The 15898-nt window shown below is 30.5% G+C and overlaps 1 long non-coding RNA gene across 1 annotated transcript; it reads left to right on the forward strand.

Moving 5' to 3' along the window:
* Positions 1–897: 897 nt before the first annotated feature.
* LOC141724160 (uncharacterized) lies at positions 898–1899 on the forward strand. The gene is made up of 2 exons (XR_012576517.1): positions 898–1235; positions 1344–1899. It is a non-coding gene; the product is annotated as an uncharacterized LOC141724160 (long non-coding RNA).
* Positions 1900–15898: the final 13999 nt, after the last annotated feature.

The following is a 15898-nucleotide window of genomic DNA, read 5'->3' on the forward strand; positions in this document are numbered from 1 at the left end:
AAATAAGGAGTTATTTTTATTTTATTATAAAGTTTTATATCCCTATATAAACAATATCACGATATAAAATATTGATAATTACTACACCATAGATTGGATACCGCAATCAGTCAGTCAAAAAACTGTTGCAATATACTGACATTTTCAGTAAATTTTACAAAATATTGGATGTACTATAATGATTTTCCAAATTCATTACAATCGAGGGTAAACAATGAAATTTTTTAAAGATATTATAGTAATTTTGAAATTGGTTGCTACAGAGTACCATACTTCAACAAGTAGTCCAAGTTTTGTCCACCAGAGCTTCGATGTGGTCCGATTTTGACTGGTTTTTGACCAAATCTGTAAAAAACGAAAAATCACCTATTCTAGATAATAATATCGATAGCTCTCCATTTTCCGATATTTTGGCTAACATTGGCCTTTATATTTTATTACTCTGCAACATTAGTAAATTTTTTCCCGTATATATGTGAAGTTTTATTTATTTTAAATAAAATAGTTAGGTGATTGATGGTAGCAAGTATAATATTTTCTCATATACAATCGACACCCCAGACCCAGCAGACAAATATTATTAATCGACTTTTATCATGTAAAACCTTGATTTTTATAAAAAACACTTTACTTCTATTTATATGCACAAAAAACACCATAAAAAAACACTTGACTTCTATTAATAATTATATGCACAAAAAACACCATCAATAACAATAAGTCAGCTCAATAAAATTGCATAAAAGCAAGGGTCTAATTTGTGCCCTAGATAAACCCTCATTTGAATTGAAAGTGATCAGGGAATAGAGGGCGGCAATTTTGTCATTTGCATCACCAGTTGTCATGGCATGCCCTTAGACGACAATATTGTTCAAACTATGACCCCTATTGAAAGACAACAGTACGTGACTGCTTTGATGTCAGCCAACCCTGTCACTAGCCCAGATAGAGTAGTATAAATAAGCATGTCCACAATACTGAAATTCCCATCAAAACAACATATAAACACCTTTTAGTTTTTCCTCATTTTCAAGTTGGAAACTCATCAATGGCCTCCCTTAACAGCTCTGTCTTCCTCAGCCTCTTGGTTTTGATTTCCGCATTCATGGCGGCTCCGTCCTCTGTTGAAGCTCAAAGCCTTTTACCGACCGTTACCATCACAGCCAGCGGGGTCGTCTCTTGTGCCGTCAATACCACCCTTCCCATGAATGGGACTATGCCCCCACCTTTCCCTAGTGAGTACACATATAATATGCAGTGCACTTCAACTATAATTTATATATAGATAAAAGACCAATATTTAATTTGTATGTCGTTGTTAACGCACGTACTTGAACATGCAGATGCGTCGGTGGAACTGCGCTGCGGAAATACAACTTTGGCAAATACAACAACAAATGCACAAGGGGGTTTTACCTTGATTATCCGTTCTGTACTAAGCCTTTTAACCAACATTATTTCTCTGTTGTTTGGCTCTGGCCAATGTAGAGTAGTTGTTACCACCCCTCTGTCTAACTGCAACGCCACCCTCCCCGCCGTTGGAAATCTTGTAGCTACCGTAACTGGGATCGTAGCTAACTCGTTGAATGGTGTCACCATGATCCTTGGTCCTTTCCGGTTGATTTAAACATCTAAGATGTATTTAATATACATCACTTAATAGATGTAATGAATAAAACAAATAATATTGATGGATGCATGTAGCATTCTATCAAAATAAATGTACTACGTACTTTACTATTTGTATCAGTGTGTTTGTTCTTCGCCAAGCTTTGTGTTATAAGAGAGATCACCACAGAATAAAGTGTGCTCGGGAAGGTATCTATAACCTCCCTCTTTGTAATAATTGATCCCTCGAGTAATTTATATACAAGTCAGGTTGTGTGCTATGGTTTTTCAGAGCCTATTTTATATGCATTAGGTACCTTCATTTGCTGCTTTTATATTCAACAGTTCTATAACAAATTAATATTATTATAATAGTTACAGATTCTTATTTTAATAGTAATGGTTGTCAGCAGCACTGTGTACCACTTTTACAGCAAGGACAACTCGAGGTTGTTCACATATAATCAAGCACAATAATTGTCAAAGTCAAGTTTTACATTAATAGTTCATACATATTTTTTACTAGACTATCATTGAAGGAGTACTCCCTCCATCCCTAGCATATGTTTATGTTTGGTTTGGGCATGAAATTTAAGAAAAATGATAATATAGTAGAATATATTGGAGAGAAGTAGTAGATGTGATTATTTTTAAAAATTATAAAAATTTAACTATTTTTGAAAATTTTTGAAATATAAATAATTGGTAGTGACATCAAAAAAAAGTGTAAACAAATGGGAGGTAAGGGAGTATATTTTATATTTTTACACATAACATTGAGATCAAATAATGGTATTTATCTTATAACCATATACACACTCATACTCTACATTTTTCTTATAGTCTATATCATTTTAATTTTTAAGTCAGAGTTTTGAGAACATATCCAATATTATTTTAAATAATTGAGACACTTTAGAAATCGTAGGTTACCTTTCAAATTGTCGATGTCAATTTTTTTAATATATATATATATATATAACTATAATTAATGCAAATTACAAGTTTTATTTGAGGGTACTTTAAACAATGTCAAGAATGGTGATAACAATACGTTTGATAGTTCTTTTTACGTGATAAAAATATGTTTGATAGTTCTTTTATAAAAAAAAAACTAAGTGTTGAATTTATAAATATAACGGGTTAAATATCAAGTAAGTCACTTAGTGCGTGCAAATGTATCAAGTAAGTCACTGATTACAAAACTAACTCAGATGAGTTACTAATTTAAAAATTTGTATCAAAAATATCACTATGTCAATGGTGGAAATTCTTAAAAGTATTATACAGTGAGTTTCACACATTTTTTATGAATGATATTACATCCAAATGAAAGGTTACAAGTTCTACTATTTTAGATAATATTGTTAGATTTTTAAAATTTTATCAACTATTTATTTTTAATTTTTTGATTGTTTTATTTGATTTAAATAAAAATAAATAGTAGATAAATTATTAATGAATGATGAGAAAAATGTACCAGTGAAAACATTAAACTGATTAATAATAATTTATTTTTTGTAATCATTACTCAAAAAACAGTTTAAACCAATAGTCTGAATTGGTCCACTTTATGTGATGGGTTTAAAACTGGTAGGTTATAACATTTGATCGTGTTTAACCTTGTTAACGGACCAACAAATGGTCGGTTACTCCCACCTAAATTTCTAATGTGTGGTTGGTTTTATTTTGTTTTGCTGTAGTGAATCTAAATAAATATTATACGAGTTTAGTTGAATTAGCTGAGTTCGAGCCGATCTCAAAGTGATTTCTGAGTTTAAGTAGCACTGTGAGCCAACAAACGAAATGCTAGACACAGCTCATTTATGGTCATTGGAACTAATTTTCATGTTCAATATCAGCTGGTTTAAGAAAACAAAACAATTTTACTTAGACAAGTTGTTCCAGAATTTTGTTCATGAACAGCTGAATTTTCATGAACAGCAGACATCACTTGCAACCATGAATTAATATTTATCTCTCTCAATCTCTCTGTTGTTCTTGTGTAAATAAAAACATTCTTTAGTAGCACTGTATAGATTCATTTCAAATGTTAATAGCAAAATCTTATTATTGATCCCTTCCATAAATAATGTTTAATATATATATTTTTTACAATCATACAAGCTTATACAGCCAAACAGCAAACTGTGTGTGGGGGGAGAGTTTAATTTTTTATGTATATGTAGTCTAATTCCCTATAGCATGCAGAAGACAACGAGTGATTTGTGGGTTAATTAGCGATTTCCATGGATATTGTTAACAATCTTAGAGGAATATTATGTTCATCAACTTGCATGCATTCATCTGCTTGCTGTGTGTTAGTTGTTACGTTTGACTATATATATACTAAGCGTGGTATGGTTAAAGTTCAGTAGTGTGGCTGTGGCCCGGGGGATTATTAAGCAATATAGGGAACACTTTCAACTGGTTTTTTCCTCTTTTTTAACAGTTGCGATACATATATATGAAGCTGACTTTCTAGCCTGTAGCTTGAAGACCACCACCAATATATGAGTCTCAATATATTAGAATATTAAATATTGTGAATTTATGTGAATCATGCGAATATATCTGTTGCATATTCAGTTATATACTTCTAGATATAATTTTTAAAATTTCCTTTTTTATAAATTAAAATATTTGTTGACTATTTTTGTTTATAAAGTAGTACTCCCTCCATCCCTTCCAAATTTTAACATTTAGATTGGGCACAAGTTTAAAAAAAATGATAAGCTTGTGTGCTATGGTTTTTTTGAGCCTATTTTATATGCATTTAGTACGTTAATCTGCTGAAGCACTGTGTACAACTTTTACAGCAAGGACAACTAGAGTTTGTTCACAAATATTCAAGAAAAATAATTGTCAAAGTCAAGTTTTACATTAATTACATTATCATTATATGCATTTCCATTGTTAATTTTACTTTGCGTTCCTTTATTTCAGTTTAACACAAATTGGGTTAATAAATTTATGCAATATATATGTATCTTTTAGCTTTATATACTCTTACGATAACCATCTTTTAGCCAATTTATAGTCAATTTTGATCGTAGGGTAACGATTGAATAGGAATAAAAAAATATTTTATCTCTGTTTTACCCTTAATCAAGTGTTACTTAACGGTTAAAATTAACAGAAAATCGGTCCACGAGTGGTTAAGCATATAGAAACACAAATAAAAAGGACTTAATTGTTTTTAAAATTTAGATATTCAACTAATCTTTTTTAGTATTAAATTTTTGATTTATTTTTATATTCCTATAATTTATTTTAGTAACCAAAATTGGTTAATTAGAAAAGGACTAATAAAGAATAAAATGCTTCCACTCTTATGACTAGTATACACGCAAGACCGGGCAAAATGGCTCTGTATCCGAAGAACCGAATCGAAATTCATGAAATCGAGATCCGATTCGAGATCCAAATCATACAATCACTTGTAACCGATTAAAACCGAATAATATATTATCTGAACCAAATATGACATGAAATAAGGAAAATTTATATTTTAAACAATTTTATGTTTATGACAACATACTTATTTAATCATATTCTTTTGTAAAAGTACATTATATTATTTTAAAAATACTAAATTATATAAAAAAGATATTTTTAAATCTCAAAAATTGAAAAAATAAATAAGTCATAATCTGAAAATATCCGAACGGAATTTAATTCGAACAAAATTTTGTCCGATCTTAATCCGAATTTTATCCGATTTTAATCCGAATTAGACCCGAACGGAATCACATCTGATCCGATCCAAATGGTCTTCAAATATATCATAATCCGAAAATAGATCCAATCCGAAATTGATCCGATTCGAAACCGAACTGGTTATCCTAATTTCCATGTCTAATACACGCCATGGATGAAAATATTGTAACTATTTGGTACTCCTGATAGTACCTTAATATATATGCATTTCCAAAGTTAATTTTACTTTGAGTTCCTTCATTTCAGTTTAACACCAATTGGGTTAATAACTTTATGCAATATGCATCCTTTAGCTTTATATACTCTTACAATGACCATCTTTTAGCCAATCTATCGTCAATTTTGATCGTAGAGTAACGATTGACTAGGGGTAAAACTTCCAAGAGAATCTAAAGCGCATCAACATAAAAGAAATCTTCCAAAAATGCAACAACACTAAAAAAACAGAGCAATCCAAGTGAATTTATACTGAACTCAAAATTAAACTAGAAATCCAATCAGCCAGAGAAAAAGAACCATCCATGTTATCCAATAACCAAAACATCTTAAAAATAAAACAAATATGCAACTATAAAAAATATATCCAATTTAAAATTAAATACAATAACCAATCCTAAAAAACTCCAAATAACTAAATCCAAGTAAATAAATTGTATCCAATCCTCAACCAAATGAAAAGTGTATCCAAAGTCAAACTATTTCAAAATCTAATCAAATCTCGCGAAGGGTCAGTGTGCCTAGTGTTGAAATATTTGAATAAAAATTAAAGTACTTTTATTGTTTTGATTTTGTAACTCATAAATTTGATTTTGTAACTCCCTAATAATGACATAATATTGATGATTCATTATTAAAGCTCATTATTTCATAAGTTACAAATTTGATTTTGTGTATAAGTTACACAATCCTAGTTCTATATAAAGTGACCTTGGCTTCTTAGTTTGAGATACAATATCCCTCAAGTATTTTATATATTATTTGATCATCTTAGAGCTCTAGGAGTTTTCTATGAGAGAGAAAATAGTATTTGATTGGTTCGTAGAAGGAGGGTCTTCAAGTGCTTGAGACTACCTTTGTTCATTGTATCCTGGGAGACGGAAGCCACACCACCTTCAAGCACACACAGAAGGGGCTTATTTGTTTTAAGGATAGTGTGGTGCTCACGTGTCTCGAACGATTCTTTTGGTATTTTGTTATTGTATTTTTGATTTCAGGTAACTTCTAAACAATACTCCTTACACCTAGAGTATCAGTTAAACTAAACCAATGTTCTTAGAGCACTAAATAACTAAACCAATTCCACGAATGACCAATAAGCCTAGAGTACCAAATAAACTGAAGCAATCCTTCGAAGGGGCAATATGCCTAAAGCATCAAAAAAACTGAACCAATCTCTCGAAGGGTAAATGTGCCTAGAAGACCAAATAAACTAAATAATCCCTCATAGGGCCAATGTGCCTAGATCACCAAATAAATCAAACAATCCCTCGTAGGACATGTGTGCCAGAATACCTGATAAAAAAATAAAAAAGATGAAAGGCGTATAGATGTGCCTAGGGCTACCTCCATCATTTAACACGAGAAAAAGAAAAGGAAGATTAGAAGGAAACAGAAAAAAATATGAATGACCCAATATTATCAATGAGATACAAAATGTGTGCATGAGAGTCCCACCTAAAATAAAATGAAACCAACAGGAAAAACTCCAACCAAAATAAATATTTGTACCCCCCAAAAAATCCAACCAATTTGAAGCATGATTAAAACTCAAATTTATCCAAGGAACCGACTTGGGAAAGAAGACGAGAAAAAAAATCAAATCACATGTTTTAAACCCAACACGTGTTAGACACTATGATCGACTCTCTATTGACCTATACCGGATCGAACTGTAGCTCTTGATACCATGATAAAGTATGTAGAGAAGATAGAAAAGTAGGGTATTTTTATAATATGACTTGTTCTCGATTACAATGGAAGAGGGACTTATATAGCCAACAACCAAACAATAATAAAGGGAAACATCCTAAAAAAAACTAATTACAATGCACTACAAGAAATATTTAATCAGACAATGGTTTTACACCGTTGCCTAAAAGATGAATTTTTCGTTGTCTATCCGGGGGCGGTGTGTTTGGCAATCATACAATGGTTACGCACCATTGTGACAAATACATCACACAACAGAATATAAAGCATTTGTCTCTTTTTATTCACAAAACGCATATGACCCTTTATAATATTCTACAAACAACTATTTTTTAGCCATTGTAACAATTTACAGGCACAATAGTTAAAAATAGTGTTATGAGAATTGACTCTTACAGTAGTTTATGTACTTATTTCAAACAACGGTACCCATCTGTTGTCTATCTTCATCTAAGACAATAGCAAGTGCATATAAAACTGTTGTTTGAAGGTTGGTATATACCACGGTTTTGTTAAAATGGACTGTTGTAAAATATTGTATTACTCAAGTATTTGTTAGATGCATACCATGATCTGATATCTTTAACACAACGGTTTCTCTGAAAGGAAGCATTGTCCTTATTTCCTACAGTCAACAGTTTCTAAAATATGACACATTGTCTGAAATTACTTAACACAACGGATTATACAATAGAATTAACAAATATTATTTTTATTCTATATAAACCAGTTTCAAATACAAATTGCACCTAACCATTCAAATTTGTACAATACAATAATACAAATTACAAAGTTAAATACCAAATAGCAACTTCACCGACAATTAGATAGTACTGATTATAGAGTGCTCTGGTTTGTGGTCATATTCATAATCAAGATGAACAAATACATGCTCCTCTTTAGATAGTTCTTCAATCTTGATCTGCAATGACTCTCTGATCGTATGTGCTTCTTTCAATGATAAATCTTCTGGTAGTTCGATATTCACCTCCACAAAATAAAGAACAGCCAAAGTGTAGGCACGGACGGTGTTTGCATATTTTATTTGCGGATCATACCTTAGCACTAGATTTGTAAGTTTCTGTAGAACTTCCGGTGGACCTGATTGTCCAACCAGAGAAACTGCATATGATATATAGTCAAATATTAGAACAAATCTTAATCGGGGAACCAAAACCAAAGATCCAATGACTCCTTTGTATTGTCATATTAGAAATGAAGATAGGTCTCATTTACCTACATTTTCAAGTACAGTTTTACCCTAATTTGAGATGTTGTAGAATGCTAGAGCTACGGCACCAACTGGGTTAATCCACCAGTAGAATTTATAACCAAGAACAACAACTATTAGACCAACCACATTTGTCACCACATCAAAGTAATTGTCATGTAGATGAAAATTTTGAACTTTTAAACGAAACCATAAATAATTACAGGATGTTAACATAATAATTAAACGTGTTTCAGAAAAAAAACATAAGAGAACTCTAGTTTAGTAGATATCTCAAATTTAAACCCTCTTTCCCTTAATATAGCTCCCTGGGATTAGGGTTAACTTGTAAAGAAAATAAAAAACCAAATAGAATAAAATAGAATGGTGATGATTATAGAGTTGTGATGCTCAGCGAAAAAATGAAAGCAAAATAAAATTAGATATATATGCCAAAAACTAACAACTCAATAACAACGGTTCTTTTTTTGTTGGGTTTCTGCAGAGGTACAAGGATAAAATTAGCTTTATGAACAAAAATTAGACAAGTTCCCCATAATAATGTAACATTAAAAATTATTGATCCTGTTACCATACCAAATCCAGTTAAGACATTTTCTTGAGCTCCTTTGTCGCTGCTAAACAGCCCAATTACTGCAAATAAGCCACAGAGTTGAAACAGAGCATAGTAACATTAGAGCGGCTTTTGCTGAAAAGACAACAAGTTTTACCTTAACAAACATTGTGGATTCTAAAATATATTTGCTGCTGAAAAATTAAAAATCAATAGCCTTTCCTCCTACCAAGCATGGGAGGAGGAAAATAAAGAAAAATATGTCACCATGAGAATCCGTGATCAAATGTAGGTGACTAATGTTGGCTCTTATGGAAGTTATTTTGATCCTAAAAGTTAGAATTTAGCTGGGTAATTCCCTTATCTTCAAATATCAATGGGGGATCACCAACTGTCTTTTTTATTAGGCTTATCTCTTTGCCGAAAAACTGGCTTCTAGACTTGGGATTTTGGCTTACTAGAGCAGCCTTACATGTGGGATTCTCAAATGAAACAATTTCAAATTTATGAACGGAATAAGAGAATATTTGAGAAAAAAATAATTCCAAGGATATATTTCTTATACTCCTTCCAGTTTACTACAGGAGCTGTGCAGAGACATCTTGTCAAGGCCAAATATTGTGTTGGTGAGGAGAATGAAATGGGACCAAATGAAATAACACATTACAATGCATTATAATGTCATATAAACAGATACACCAAATATAAATTGTGAATGAAAAATTATACTTGCTTTGGTTGACCGTTAAAAATATAGATGTGACAATAATATGACCATTTCCATTTGAAACAATTGCTTCCATTTCTTGGAAGATTGAAGAGACAACAAGTTAAACAAGTGTTAGTAGCTTATCAATTTAATTAACCATTTAAACAAAAAAATGTGGCATACCAGAAATAGCAAGTGCCTTCTCAATAGTCTTGGGATGACCTAGAGTGCAACCTTCTCGGTGATATTAAAGATGTGATCATCTGAAGTTGGGCAATAAAAAATTCTTAGTTATATATTAAGAGCAGCACAGTTCTTGATAGCAATTCACAAATTATCACTCAAGAGTTAAACTTAAATCACATCGATGAACTCAAATGCAACAAGCGCAATAACTTATAAGTGTTTTAGTAATAGAACAAATGTAGATTTTATAACTGGTGTTCCTACCACAGGCTAGTTATATGAAAAAATTAACATATGTACAAGCAATTGACAAACCATTGCAATTTATTTCGATATATCCAAGGAAAAAAGGAGCTTTTTGGTTTTTACTGCAGTTTGGATAGCGAAATCTCAATAAATTGGTTTATGCGTTACACATCAATTCAAGATAAGAATTATAGCTATTATTTTGACTGCTACAAGTGCACATCATAACCATAAATGAGCAAACATGATTCATGTGGAATAATGAACTGAAAAAAATGATAAATACGATACCACATATTTGTACTTACGATACAACATATAAGATCTCTTCCCAACTTAATATTTACTTCACCAATATCATAAATATGTATAAAGGGTGTTTAATTATAGATTAATAATACCTGCTGATACTTGTTTTCTAGAGAGATAATTTGATATTTGTTTCAAATACTTGGCCCCAAAAGCATCACAAGCTTCTTTGGCACAAAAATCCCCCAACACAACACAATGATTTAACAAACATATCTGAAACCCAAAATTCAAAAAACTGAAAACACCAAAAATCATGAAACCTAACTGAATTCAGGCAATCGGGATCCTTCAGATCGGAAATGGAAGCACAGACAGTGGACGATTCTGAAAATTCCATTTCTTATGTGTAAATTGGTCATTCGGAGTGTAATTAATGTTTGAAATAGAGGTGGATTGAGAGGCTGAGAGAGAGATTTAGATTTGGGTATTTGGGTGTTTTATGTTTACAGAGAAGGAGGTTAAAGGGGGCATGTGAATTTTGCAAAAAGAGGGGGGAAGGGGAAGCTGGTAATAAAAATAAAAGCAGGGGGAAACGAAAACTTAAAGAGGGAAACCAAATATAAAGAGAAAATTGAATAAAAAATCTTAAATACTTGTAAAATTTTTACAAATAAATTTAGAAATTCATTCTTATAAAATAATATAAAAAGAATTTTTTTTTATATTTTTAATATGACAAAAACTAATATATTTTTATATTTGTACGATTGTACTTGTAAACTAATCGTGAATGAATATCATGTTTGCGGTTGTACTTTTAACAGTTTTATATTTTTTTTATAATTTTTTTATACGACTAAAATCTATATACTTTAACATCCCTACGGTTGGATCGTCTAAAAAATAATTTTAAAAAATAATTTTATTATTCTGGGAAAGAATCTCGTCCAGGGTAATAGTACTTTTACTGAATTTTCCTTATAAATTCATGCAAGATAAGTTTAATTTTTTTATAATTCTTTCATATGACTAAAATCTATATACTTTACCATCCGTACGGTTGGATTGTCTAAAAAATAATTTAAAAAAATAATTTTGTTATTCGGGAAAGAATCTCGTTGAGGGTAATAATAATTTTACCAAAATTTTCTTATAAAGTCATGCAAGATAAGTTTAATTTTTTTATAATTTTTTCATATGACTAATATCTATATACTTTAACATCCGTACAGTTGGATCGTTTAAAAAATCATTTCAAAACTTATATTTTAGAAATCATTCTTCCAAATTTTAAAGCCCTATATAGAATTAAATTAAGAAAAAATGAAATATTCAAATGGATCGACATTAAATGGCTCGTTTCACTTTTCTTTACTCATAGGGTGTCTCTATGTAATATTGTAAACTTAACAAGTCCTGAATCTTTCATATGTATAGTTATCGACTATATTTCAAAAGTAATGACGGGATCTACGTACGTATATGATTACGATACGACATATTATAACAAAAAAATATAAGTTATTTATTTCATATAACCTTAGTGATATTTAAACATTTATTTTATAATGTGAGTTTTTACATGCCAATCACTTCTCTTGTAGAACATTTTGAAAGCGTACGGTATCGATACAAGTCTCATTCAAGTCTTTGGGATTTTCAAAAAATTTAATGTCAATAGACAATGGTTTGAATGAAAAAGCCTTGTTTATACAAGTTCTTACAATGGATTTTTGCCCAAACTGTTGTCTTATATTTTGTCAAAAACGTTGATGTCATGACATATTGGTTTCCCGAAAAAAGGCTTGTTTGTACACTTTTGTACAATGATTTAATTTTAAAATGGCTGTCTTATATTTTAGAAAATCATTCTTCAAAATTTTAAACACCTATATCGAATTAATTAAGAAAAAATGAAATATTCAAATGGATCGACATTAAATGGCTCGTTTCACTTTTCTTTACTCATACGGTGTCTCTATGTAATATTGTAAACTTAACAAGTCCCGAACATTTTATTAGTATAGTTATCGACTATATTTCAAAAGTAATGACGGGATCTACATACGTATATGATTACGATACAACATATTATAACGAAAAAATATAAGTTATTTATTTTGTATAACCTTAGTGATATTTAAACATGTGTTTGATAATGTGAGTTTTTATATGCCAATCACTTCTATTGTAGCACATTTTAAAAGCGTACGGTATCGATTCAAGTCTCATTCAAGTCTTTGGGATTGTCAAGAAATTTGATGTCAATAGACAATGGTTTGAACGAAAAAGACTTGTTTGTACAGGTTCTTACAATGGATTTTCGCCCAAACCGTTGTCTTATATTTTGTCAAAAAGGTTGATGTCATGACACAATGGTTTCCTAAAAAAGGCTTGTTTATACACTTTCGTACAATGGTTTAATTTTAAAACTGGTGTCTTATATTTTAGAAAATCATTCTTCCAAATTTTAAACCCCTATATCGAGTTAAATTAAGAAAAAATGAAATATTCAAATGGATCGACATTAAATGGCTCGTTTCACTTTTCTTTACTCATACGGTGTCTCTATGTAATATTGTAAACTTAACAAGTCCTGAATCTTTCATATGTATAGTTATCGACTATATTTCAAAAGTAATGACGGGATCTACGTACGTATATGATTACGATACAACATATTATAACAAAAAAATATAAGTTATTTATTTCATATAACCTTAGTGATATTTAAACATTTATTTTATAATGTGAGTTTTTACATGCCAATCACTTCTCTTGTAGAACATTTTGAAAGCGTACGGTATCGATACAAGTCTCATTCAAGTCTTTGGGATTTTCAAAAAATTTAATGTCAATAGACAATGGTTTGAATGAAAAAGCCTTGTTTATACAAGTTCTTACAATGGATTTTTGCCCAAACTGTTGTCTTATATTTTGTCAAAAACGTTGATGTCATGACATATTGGTTTCCCGAAAAAAGGCTTGTTTGTACACTTTTGTACAATGGTTTAATTTTAAAATGGCTGTCTTATATTTTAGAAAATCATTCTTCAAAATTTTAAACACCTATATCGAATTAATTAAGAAAAAATGAAATATTCAAATGGATCGACATTAAATGGCTCGTTTCACTTTTCTTTACTCATACGGTGTCTCTATGTAATATTGTAAACTTAACAAGTCCCGAACCTTTTATTAGTATAGTTATCGACTATATTTCAAAAGTAATGACGGGATCTACATACGTATATGATTACGATACAACATATTATAACGAAAAAATATAAGTTATTTATTTTGTATAACCTTAGTGATATTTAAACATGTGTTTGATAATGTGAGTTTTTATATGCCAATCACTTCTATTGTAGCACATTTTAAAAGCGTACGGTATCGATTCAAGTCTCATTCAAGTCTTTGGGATTGTCAAGAAATTTGATGTCAATAGACAATGGTTTGAACGAAAAAGACTTGTTTGTACAGGTTCTTACAATGGATTTTCGCCCAAACCGTTGTCTTATATTTTGTCAAAAAGGTTGATGTCATGACACAATGGTTTCCTAAAAAAGGCTTGTTTATACACTTTCGTACAATGGTTTAATTTTAAAACTGGTGTCTTATATTTTAGAAAATCATTCTTCCAAATTTTAAACCCCTATATCGAGTTAAATTAAGAAAAAATGAAATATTCAAATGGATCGACATTAAATGGCTCGTTTCACTTTTCTTTACTCATACGGTGTCTCTATGTAATATTTTTAACTTAACAAGTCCCGAATCATTCATATGTATAGTTATCGACTATATTTCAAAAGTAATGACGGGATCTGCGTACCTATATGATTACGATACAATATATTATAACGAAAAAATATAAGTTCTTTATTTCGTATAACCTTAGTGATATTTAAACATGTGTTTGATAATGTGAGTTTTTACATGCCAATCACTTCACTTGTAGCACATTTTGAAACGTACGGTATCGATTCAAGTCCCATTCAAGTCTGTGGGATTGTCAAGAAATTTGATGTCAATAGATAATGGTTTTAACGAAAAAGACTTATTTGTACAGGTTCTTACAATGGATTTTCGCCCAAACCGTTGTCTTATATTTTATCGAAAAGGTTGATGTCATGACACGATGGTTTCCTAAAAAAGGCTTGTTTGTACACTTTCGTACAATGGTTTAATTTGAAAACTGTTGTCTTATATTTTAGAAAAGCATTCTTCCAAATTTTAAACCCCTATATCGAATTAAATTAAGAAAAACTGAAATATTCAACTAGATCGATATTAAATGGCTCGTTTCACTTTTCTTTACTCATATGGTGTCTTTATGTAATATTGTAAACTTAACAAGTCCCGAATCTTTCATATGTATAGTTATCGACTATATTTCGAAGGTAATGACGGGATCTACGTATGTATATGATTACAATACAACATATTATAACGAAAAAATATAAGTTTTTTATTTCATATAATCTTATTGATATTTTAACATGTGTTTGATAATATGAGTTTTTACATGTCAATCACTTCTCTTATAGCACATTTTGAAAGCGTACGGTAACGATTGAAGTCTCATTCAAGTCTTTGGGATTGTGAAGAAATTTGATGTCAATAGACAATGACTTTAACGAAAAAGACTTGTTTGTATAGGTTCTTACAATGGATTTTCGCCTAATGGTTTCCTAAAAAAAGGCTTGTTTGTACACTTTCGTACAATGGTTTAATTTTAAAACTATTGTCTTGTATTTTAGAAAATCATTCTTCCAAACCTAAATCACCTTCAAAGAAATTTCAAATTTTTTTTTTACAATTGGCGGGAATCTAAATAAAATAGAGGGGGAAACGAAAATTTTAATTTTTTGTAAATCAACGACTCAGAATAGTCTATTCATAATCCAACGATAAAGAAAATATGACTTTTTTTAATTTTATATAAATTAAATTTATAGTAAAAATAATTCAAACCCTCTGAACATTAGACAACAGTTTTTTATGAAAGTTGTTGTAACATACTTTCTAATGCAGGTGATTCAGACAACGAGTAAGACACCACTGTCTGAAACTCTTCTACTCAACAGAGGTGATAAACTATTGTCTGTTATGCTTTGTTTCTAACATTGGTTTTTCTACACCATTGTCTCAAATAAATAACACATTGGTACCGGAAAACCATTGTATAAGTTGCACAACAGTCCTTAAAACCCATTGTGTAAAACAGTAGAAAGCACACCGGTTTATTGTGACCTAAACAACACTTGTACCAATAGAAGTCACACAATAAGGATGAATACAACCATTGTCTCATTGGAGCACAGGGGCACCATTTAGACAACATTTTCAAATAAGTTGAATAACCATTGTGTGAAACAGAATGATACAAGGCTTTTTGGTCAACTACCAATTAACCGTTGTCTAATTTTTTGGGACAACAGTTTTTTTGGCCACCATT

Source organism: Apium graveolens, chromosome 1, assembly GCF_009905375.1.
Source record: "Apium graveolens cultivar Ventura chromosome 1, ASM990537v1, whole genome shotgun sequence".
NCBI classification, from domain to species: Eukaryota; Viridiplantae; Streptophyta; class Magnoliopsida; order Apiales; family Apiaceae; genus Apium; species Apium graveolens.